Source organism: Micropterus dolomieu, linkage group LG21, assembly GCF_021292245.1.
Source record: "Micropterus dolomieu isolate WLL.071019.BEF.003 ecotype Adirondacks linkage group LG21, ASM2129224v1, whole genome shotgun sequence".
Lineage (NCBI taxonomy): Eukaryota > Metazoa > Chordata > Actinopteri > Centrarchiformes > Centrarchidae > Micropterus > Micropterus dolomieu.
In genome coordinates, this window is record NC_060170.1 from 19,552,390 (window position 1) to 19,563,683 (window position 11,294).

Genomic DNA, 11,294 nt, shown 5'->3' on the forward strand with positions numbered 1-11,294 from the left:
CTGATTTCATGTGGGGTTTGAATAGTCTCATAAATATTTACATGGCTATATATGTCAAAATGCGTAACTCATAAAACACAATGTACAAATAAACGTAGAGTGACTGTATCTCATATCTCCTCATTTAACATTTTTCAATGGAAAAAGGTATTTGTGAATCTCCACCTATTCTTGTGAATCCTTCTGAGAGTGTTCTTCCAAGCTGTTTGTGTCATAAAAAAAAAGTGCAGAGAGGACCAAGCCTTTTCAGTGGATGGTGGTAATGTGATTAGATTAGATTAGATTAGATTAGATTAGATAGATTATTAGATTAGATAGATTTGACTTTACTGTCATTATGCAGTGTATGGGTATAGAGCTAATGCAGTAGGCATCTAACCACAAGTGCAGAAATGTAATGCAACATATATGGATGCCAATCTTTTTGAAGAGTCTTTGGACTGACTGAAAGCTGATATTATGAAGATAGAAGAAAAAGAAGATATACTTTATTAATACCACAAGGGGAAACTCAATCATTTCACTCTGTTGTTAATGTTAGTATTTTACACAGGTCTGAAATACACACACATGCACATGTCATTATCAAGATAAAGGGCAGTCACTAAAGAAAGAGCGGCGTTATTTATAGAGATATAAGGCATGCAGTTGTTATGGCTGTGAAAAAGGCAACATTGTAGCAGCTAGTTAGCTAGCCATGCTTTGTCACAAACAGGGAACCACTGGCAGCAGTTGGTTCTTCTTTTTCATCTGTTAAGTTTAACATCATACATAGACTATATGGTTGGTGTGATGGAAATTCTTGTAAGCCAGTCAACTCTTATTGCTGAAGATGGTTTCGGGAAACTCGGGATGTCTTAAGCAGCAAGATTTATTGAAGCTGGCTGCGGAGAAAATAGCAACAGCAGTACAGAGTGGAAACACAGTGTAGGCCTAATGCCAGACTTTACTGTCCCTACGGAGTCTACATTGTATCCCATACAACTTATTGAATGGGATACAATAACCATTTTATTGGATGCTGATGTCTACCTAAGTTAACCAATTAGTCACATTGTGTGACTTTCAAGTCACATGTAACACTTTCTAAAGAGAGCCAGTCACTATGTATGAAACAAAGTGAAGATAATCTTGACCTTGGGTTGCCTCAGAGTTGGGCCACAGAGTTTGGCCTTATCAAGGTAGCTACGTCAGTCAGTCAACCAAACAGACAGAGAGGAGGGAAAGTGTGTCCTTTGGTTTACTTTAGCACAACAAATGACCCTAACATGACCTATATACAACCAATACTTCACCTGTTACCCAAAGTGAGCCCACTAAGGAACTTTCCCTCACATTTGGCATCCGTAAATGTTGCATTACCACCATCTACTGGAAAGGCTTGTTCTACCCTGTACTTGTGATTTTTTTGCTCAAAACAAATGGCATGAAAGAAAAGTCTCAAAAGGATCCACACAAATAGGTGGAGAGTCACAAATATATTTCCACTGAAATAAGTTTACATACTGATGATATATGAGTTGTAAAGGCACAGACATGGATCCAGATATACAGACACAAATCACTCTGGCACAGATCCAGATCCTAATTTACAGAAATAAATAACTCTGCATTTATGTGTGAATTGTGTTTTATGGACATTTTATGAGTCATCATTTGTGGATTTTGTGTGAAACAGCATGGCAGAAGAGTCTCAAAGGAAAATAGATGGATAATGATGTACAAATGATGATATACAAGTTGTAAATTAGAGGCACAGATCCAGATCCAGATTTGCAGATACAAATCCCTCCAAATGTATTTGTGCATTGTGTTTTACGAATTACGTACATGGTTTGTTTGTGAATACTTATGAGACTGTTCTAATCCCATACCTTCACCCTGTGAGGAAATCCATTTTACGTGAACAGGGTGGAATTAGCAAAACTCCAAAAAATGAGTTTTTTCTCATTATACAATATAGCCTTTGTGGGTGCAAGAGCTGCAACTCAGCAACAGGAACATTGACTTTTCCACAGCAAGTGTTCATGCTCTTAATTTTTCAAGTTAAAGATTGGGTAGGTAAACTGTTCTGAATCTGTAAGAATTTAATCAGTTGCATCAATGGATGCAAATGTAAATGAAATAATATTGTTATTAAATTTCAACATCGATTTCTTAATAGTTTTTCGTCATCCAAGTTGGTGTTCAAATACACTTTTATAATAATCAATCTATTCTGTCACTACTCTCTTTCAATAGACATTTTTCACAGTGCATGTATTGACTTGTCAAACCAGAGAAAGCAAAGGTGTAATTTATAACATTAACAATGGCTCAATTCCATTTAGGTGTTTTGGCTTTTAATAGCAACATGAATAGAATGCAGCCATTATCAATGTTATTAGCAATCTTGAGAAGTAAGATAGGAAAAATTCTTTCTGGTTGTTTTAGTCAAATTCACCTGTTTATTTACTTTGTCCACCAGATATCACACTCAGATGGGAAACTGACCATAGGTTTCTGGTGAAGTCAGACACTGTCATGCAGTTACTGATCAAAGGGGGGCAGCAGATACACATTCTCTGAGAGGAGATGAGGACATTGTGATGAGGTCTACCTGCAAGTACTGAATACTGCCCCTTTGTAACTTCTTCAACAGTGTGTGGTTGTGTTTTGTCTGCTCTCATTGATGATACTTTTGTGATGACAAATACAGAACAACCGTAATTATACACTGCATCTGAGGTCCTATACTATTCCACTGATAACATGCTCTTACAGAAGAGCTCTTGTGTAGCCTGCTCTCTGTACTCCCTTGCAAGGTCCAGTCTTATTAAGTAATTTAGGCAAAGAGTTGTTCACTAACACAGATTAGTCTGTCAAAGTTGATAATTATTATAACACGTTCAAACGAATGGCATTCTGTCACACAGGATTGTATCAGAGTTCCGAAGGTTAATTTTTAATGGTAGTGGACTCACAATAACGCGTGACTTCCCCCAGAAGTCACCACTGCCATTGAACTCCCCTTTCTTGACACAAAACAAAAGTTTACTTACCTGTACTCATTTGAACACAAACACCAGTCTTTTGATATCCACTTCTCTGGAATGACTGGAAAAGTCAGGTTTATTTTCACAGTGATTGATTTAAAACACAAAATATCAATATTATTTCAATTTATATATAATGTACAGTTTATATCACACTATTACCTTGTGCTCCCTTTGTTATCCAAACCCACATTTCACAGTTGTGTTAACACTTCACCACTAATAAACTAAACTTACACCTGTAGATTTTGCTCAGATACAGTGAATATATTATGATGATTAGGTTGGGTCCTCTCATCAGAACAACACAGCGCCATCCTGCCGCCTTACTGTCGCCCTCACTATCGTCATGGAGACCATGTAAGTTAATGCATGTGTGTGTGTGTGTGTTTTGTACACAATAGGCAGACTGACACAGAGTCTGATAGAGGTCATGACCCCACACAGCAGGAAGCTCAAACTGTGGCTCCTTGCCTTCTCCTGTCCTCCTGGTCAAGGTTTTGTGTGTATATGCATGTGTGTGTGCGTCTTACATCTGCATTAGGATAGACATTTGTTGTTTTTTCCCCCTTTGTTATGTTTGGTCGGGGTTGTTGCGTATATGTCTATCTACTATGTAGCAGTCTATGTGTGTATGGAAACGAACACACCCACACACACAGACAAGCAGGCGCATATGCATCAACACATAAATATAAATCACCAGGCCGTCCCAATGCTGAGGCAAGTCATTAACACACACACACACACAAACACGCACAAACATGCATAGTGATAGCATCAACAAAAGTAGATAAGTACTGTGGATGATTTAATGGATGGTTTGGCCAGAGGCAATAACTGAGATAAAAGCCTGGAATAATTCACTCTGCAAAAGGTAAGCAGGTGATATGACAAAAACAAATGTTCAATTTAATATCAGTTTTCACACGAATTGCATGCCACACACACACTGGCACAGACAAACACGGCGGGTTGGAGTTGAGCGTTCATACTGTATGTGGGATTACTTCTCATACTGTACATGTACATACTGCACTGTATGCATGCAATATGTAAAAAAAACTTGGATCTGCATATCCTGTGGTAATTATGTGTGCCTAACTTTTTTATATTAAACGCTTGTGTCAAGCACATGAGTGTAAGTGCGTGCATTGCATGTGCGTCTGCGTGTGTTTTTAAAGTTGACCCAACCATGGTGTCTCAGCGAACTCGTCACAAAGTCTGTCACCACCAGTCACCATGGCGCCCAACTTGGCCGAGACCCGACGGCGGCAGGGAGCACCTTGTCACCGTGGTAACACGTCTGGGATGTAACCACCCCCACCCCCGAGAAATACACAGAGACATACACACACCACCCTACATGAAGGCTTTTTCTAAGGACAGAAGACATTTCATGTTCAAAATAATTGTAGGCATTGACTCTGACTGATACGGTTGGTTTTGAGTTGAGATGGTGCTATTGTTCTATGCTTCAACTGGTTTTTTGAAACATTTCAAACCAGTTTGGTAGCTTGAGTGACTTTCATATATGCCAAGTGTACCCTGTTCCACACCGCAGGCCTGTAATTGGTTTGTGCACAGTATCATTGCTTCAGATGAAGTTGTAATGGTTTGTATATTAGCTACAATTATCTGCTTGCTCTGAAGTCAATACAACCAATTCTGCTGAGCCCTTGTATTATGACAAAAATGTAAATGATTCTACTGCTGTCATATGAAAATAATATGAAATAGTTGGGCAAAGTTTACCTAAAACCTTTCTCTATGGCCCTTGTATATTTCCCTTTTTTCATATTACTTAACAAAACCAGTTTATTATCATTAGCATACACAAAACACTTTTATCCAAAATTTTGTTTTTGCTATTAATTCAATACAACACTGTGGATAGACAACACAGATGAAATATCAGAGAGAGAACATGAAACCTGTAAGCAATCACTGGCCATGTTTGAATACTGAAAGCTCCAAATACATACCAGTGTACATTGCTGAACAACATAGTGGAACACTAAATTGAGATGCCAGAGCAGCCGTGTTGTCACAGTGCTATCCTGCTGTAGATCGTCTGGCCAGTTGAAGAGTCACTGCATGTCTAGCAGCTCCAGTGGTGCTGGTCTGTTACTGAATCTGCACAGAGACCAATAAGAATTTGGCTGGATTAATTAAAGTAGTGAGTAGTATGCCAGAGCAGCTTGCTCCACAGGAGTATAGCGTGCCACCCATTGTTTTCATTTATATTTTGATCCAGTAAACTTAAGTAAGGAGTGATACTTTGTCATAGCCAAAACAATCCTATACCTGGTGCTTGTACATTTAGCTATTTACTAGTATAGTTTATTGCTCGCATATTCATTTGTTCACACTTCTGCTAAAACAAAGAAATACGCTATATATACAGTACTATGCAAATGTTTAATCATGCACCTGACAATATGCCTACAATATCCATGACTTTGTGCAAGTGTACCTGAAAAATTTATGCTGTTTTGAAGGCAAAGGGTGGTCACACCAAATATTGATTTGATTAAGATTTTTTATCTGTTCATTCACATTGCATTTTGTTAATTTATAAATATAATCTATTAATGAAAGCATTTTTACTTTGCAGCATTACAGTGGTAAAGTGCTGCAGGAGAAGTTTTTTTCGGCTGTGAAAACCTGCCACCATTGCAATCCATTTTAACTGATTAACGGCTGCCCTCTGAAGAGGGAAACCACTAACTTTCATCGTCCACCTTTTAAGCATACAGGTGTGAAGATTTGATGATAATAGTGTAGAAGTTATGCATAGCTAATGTATGACTTATGATGATTTGATGATGCATAAACTGCTACATTACCATGATGATCACTGATTTACTTCTGGCGCATAAAGCTGGCAGAAGGGACTGTTCAACACAGGGGCATGCAGCAATATACTGTATATATAGTTTATGGAAGTGGCAAAATTTCCTTTGGATGCCTCCATTATTTCTACACTTCCATGTTGATATAATAATCTCATATTCTCTTTGATATCTGCTGTCAAAAAACTTACTCATTTGACTTCTTTTGTACTGCTTTTGTTTAGTCATCACTCATCTAACCACTCTCTCTCTCTGCAGGCAAAGAGAAACAGCAGCAGGGGAGAATTCCCATGTTGCTGGAGGTGATGCTGCGGAGCAGCCGAGACAACCCACCAATCACAGAGAGACAATGACTGATCCTCCTGGCTGCCTTACAGAACATCAGTCAAACTGAGCTTTGTTGGTGCTGCATTCCTCTGTATTGTCCTCCTGTTTGCACCCCTTAATCAGACAATGTTAATTTTGTCTATATCATGAACGTGTCACCTTAAATGTCTTTCATGCATTCATATTTTGATGCTGTAAACTGCTCATTTATCATGATAGCATCCTTAGTTTTGACTGTGGATTATTATTATTATTTATAATCATAGATGTAATGAGAAAAAGTTTGCATTTGCTTCATCGTGTGGTATGTGGTAAGAGTTGACCTTTGTATTTCTCTCTTTGGCAGCAGAAATCAGTGGCTGCAGTCAACTTTGTTCGGTCTGTCACATTATCACAGTGTTTTAATTAAACAGAAGGAGACATGCAGAAAGACAGGGGGACAATGACTGATCCCCAGGCTGCCTTACAAAACGTTGTTCAGACAGAGCTTTGTGGGCGCGGTATGCCTTTGCATTGTCCTCCTGCCCATGATTGTTTGAATCAAATGATGCCAATTATGTCTCTTTCAATTTGACATATAATATTGTGAGATATATGATTTATTATTCTACTTTGCGAGGGACTTGGGTGGTTTGGAAAAAATATATATAGTTAACAATGCCAAGCAGTGTGTGTCATATCTGGATTGCTCAGTGTAATTATGCTCAAAATATGGAGGATCAAGATATCTACTCCTACAAAATGACACCCATATTTGCTTTAGTTGCTGTAGCATATCTATCTGTTGTCTTCCCGGTTTAGATTGACTTTCAGATGTAGACATGCATGCCTTCCCTGAGAAACATGACTACTTTAACTACTTACTTTTTAATGGTGGAATTTGTGTTCTGAGTGTTTCAAAAATTGAAAAATTGAAGCACAGGCAAAATGGCAACAACAACAAGTTGGCTTTAATTACCGTAGTGCCTGCAGGCTGACCAGCCAGACAACATTTCACAGCTTTGTTTATGGCCTTACGCTACACCATTGCCTGCTGTTGTTCACCACTGGCATGGTATTTTCTCCATACTTTGGTGTTTGCAGTGTGACTTCTTGTTCTCCTTTCACAACCCCAAAAGCTCATCCATTTGGGATTCCATTGAACAAAGATGTGAGTGAGCATCCTGACATTTTTTGCATCATCATATTTGAAAGCAGTTTGAGAGACTTTCCAATCAGGGTGCATAAACATTTTTGGAGGATATGCAGATGCACAAAAAGAAGAAGTGAGACTAGACAGGAAGATAATGAAAAACTTGTTAAGCTTTTCTTTTAGCTGGCAGCTGTGTGTGTGTTTCTGTGTGTGTGTGTGTGTGTGTGTGTGTGTGTGTGTGTGTGTGTGTCCTGGTCTCTGACAGGAGGTTGAGACAACTGAGATGAGAATGTCAGCACAGGATCAGCAACCCTGCTGGTGGACACCAGTTGGGGGTCTGTCTCCTCTGGGACGCCGCTGCATCTAAATGTGCGTATTTGATAAGGCGTGTGAATGAGTTTGTGTTGGTGTGTGTGCATTTTGACTTATGTGTGTACATCATAAATATGTGTGTGTCTCTGTGAATGTTAGGGGCCAGTGTCTGGGCCTTATTTTGGGGGGAAGGGAGGTTAGCGCGGTGACAGCCTCAGCTGTGTTGAATTGTGGGAGAAAAAGAGCTGACGCGACGGGAGTTGATGTCTGACATGACCCCTCTCAGCGGGCGCACCACAGGGAGCTGGGAGCTGCCGCTGACTGAGTGCGTTTGTGTGTCTGTGTGTGTGTGTGTGTTAGTGGGAAAGTGAAGGAGAGCGATGGAGTTAGAAAGTAAGCAAGAACAACAACAAAATAAAAGAACTTTTCTTGCGGTGTCCTGCTACACAGTCACTCTCTCTGTGAAACACCGCCTTGATGGATATGGCACTGGACCTCTCCTGCTGGGTAACCCAATCTTCTCTAGTCCTTTCCTTCCTCCGCCTTCCATTTTCTCTCCGTCCATATCATATACCTCTCCTTGACCTTCTCGCTCTTTGTTGGTGTCCCTGTGCTCCCTCCTTCCCTCTCTTCCCCTGTCTCCCCTGAAGGTGCGTTCAGGTTGGTAAAGTGATCTACGGGGTGCTGTGCTGCTACTTGTTGTGCTTTCAATTCTTCTCCATTCTCTTTTAACCCTTTTCGTTATTCACAGTTCCTTGTCTCATCTCTACTTGCATCTTCCCTCTACTCTTTCATTTCACATCCCCAGTCCAACATGCATACACACACACATACATACACACACACACACACACACACACTTACATCCCTTTCTATTCACTGTCTCTCCTCTCTGGGTCTACTGCTTTGCCATCAGTCTCTGATAAGTGCCCACAAAGCCCCCACTGTCTAGTGTGACCCTCTATTCTTCCCCCATCTCCGCTCTCTCTCTCTCTCTCTCTCTCTCTCTCTCTCTCTCTCCTTCTCTCTCCGTCCTAGAGCAGCCAAGCGTGAGGTAAAGAGGAGGGGACGTTTATCTTGTGCACACACCCCAACTTGTTTTACCTTCACCCCTGTCTTCCTTCCTCTCGTTCTCCCTATCATACTTGTTTTCGTTAGATTTATGCTTCGGCCACATCATCTTACTTCTTCCAACTTTCTGTCATTCTCTACTTCTTTCCTATCTCTTTTTCGTCTATTTCCCCGACCCCCGACTCTCAATGTACGCTGATGCTTTTAATGTGGGACAATGGGACAGATCTGAAAGGTTAGCCAGCCCTTTGGACTGTATCCCCGTGCACTCTCCTCCCTCCACTGATCCTTCTCTTTCTTCCCACTCCCACCTACACCTGCCTTTCTTCTCCTCCCACCTCCTTCAATTCTTGTGCATTTCAGATATATTAGATGTCACTAATTTGTTGTCAATTTGATATTTTTCAGGATCACGCACAAGAGGCATGTAGCCAACATGGGCTTGCAAGAAAGATATCCAATTTGCTCATGCAGATGTTCGTTCACAAAATTAAATGTACCTCACGTGTGTTCACATCAACAACTTCGTCAAAAAACTCCCTCCTTGATTTCAACAGAGATGGAGAGTTCTCTTGCAACAAATCTGACTAAAATCATTGTTAGTCTGATATATTTGTGGAACTGTAAAATCCTGCTTCGTAGCTGTGCTGATGATGGCATCAGATAGGCCTTCAAATGCATATTACTTAGACCTATTACATAGACCTTATCTCATTTGCTCACTAATACATTTTTATACTCTTTATAGGCAATAGTGAACAGTGAACAATTTTATATAGATGGACTTTTTGTTTCAGTACAGATCAAAATCAACGTACAGAGTTCACCCCACTAAAAACTGGTTCGCTCCTCAACTCTGCTGCAGCCTAGTCATATATCTGCAACTTGTAGTTACATTAACACCTACATTAAATTAAAGTAGTTTTTCACACTAATTGACTTATTTATCTGCATTTGAAGTTATTTTCTCTCTAGCTCTATTCCCAAGTCTTTCCTTTTTTTCTCCCCCCTCCCTTTCAGCTCCTGTCCACTCATGTCAATCAGCAGACTAGTTAGTCAGTCTGTCTGTCTGAGTAGTACTAATGGGTCTTGTTATCAACTTAACTGCCTCCCTTGCTCTCTCTCTCTCTCTCTCTCTCTCTCTCTCTAAGTATGAATTGAATAACCCTAATGGTGCTTGTTTGCCACTCCACTGCTCTCCCTTATCCTCCTACGGCTTTATCATTGCTGATCAGTGTACCTGGAGATAAGTCTCTGTGTGAGTGTGCAGTATCCTCTTCCCTGAGCTTTTATCAGTCCTGATCAGTGCACCCGGAGTTCTCTGTTAGAGATCCCACCTGACAAAGGTCATGTTTTTATTCGCCCCAATCGGCTTGCTGACCGATAAGACAATTTGTCAGGTGGAAATCAGAGAGGCCTTTTCTTGGTCGTCCAGGGGAGACAGATGGAGGAAGGAGATCAAGGGCTGGAGACGGGGAAGAAGTAACTTGAGGTGAAAGGAGCTATAGCATGCAGAAAGAAAGGTAGATGTTTTTATTACTGCCAAGAGGAATTATTGAAGTTTACAGCTGAGCCCATGTCTGCTAAACCCCTCCATCAAACAACAACTATCTAATGCTAGCAACCATATTTAGACAAGGCTGGTCTGTTAAGCTTTGTATTTCTTCACATGTTGAAGGGAGGTACATCGGGCTGCAGTGAGAGCGATATTCACTATACAAAGAGTTTGAAGGGGTGTGTCTTTAAGTGCAAAAGTGTGAGGAATGTATTTAAATGAGGTGTTTCTACTTTAATTTAAGACACTATATTTACCATGCTTGGCTGACTAGTTTACTTACAGTACTTAACCTACTACAGTAGTACCTACCAAGGCAAGTGTTAGCATTTTACAGCCCGTTCTCATTCCCAGGGTGTCAAATACCTACGCTTTGTTGCGTCCTTTGGCGTCTGGTACCGAACCATTAGCGTCATAGTTCAATGCACTGGGGGAAGCCCTTTAGCGTCATTATTCAATGCCAAATGTAGGCCTAGAATAAATAACAGAAAAGTCAGAGTAAGAAGGTGGTTGGGGTGGACAGGTGGGAAAGAAACTGGACTTTCCTCCAGGAGCTCATTTCCCATGCCGTCTTTTTTGTTAATTTAAGTAAGTAACGTCATGTAACTTAGTAATATAACTAACGTAAGTAATGTAACTAATGTATAGGCCTAGTTATTTGAACCTAAACCATGATGTTTTCCTAAACCTAACCAATTAGTTTTGTTGCAGAAACCTAACCAAATTGCAACATTTTACAAGGTTAACCACTAGTTTTATTTTGAATGTCTAACCAGACTTGCATGTGTATTATTGTTAACCTGACCACGGGTACCCAAGGGTACCCATGGCGCTAAAAAGTGATCCCAGGGTTGCTGAACAAGCAAATGTGACGAGTTGGGAATGAGAATGGGTTGCATAAATTACTTGTTGTATTTTGTGGGGCTAGTTTCCCTAGAAAAAGTCCCTCCTAGGACTGACAAATCCACTGCGGGAGCTGGTGTAACACTGGCCTCAGAGGTTGTCAA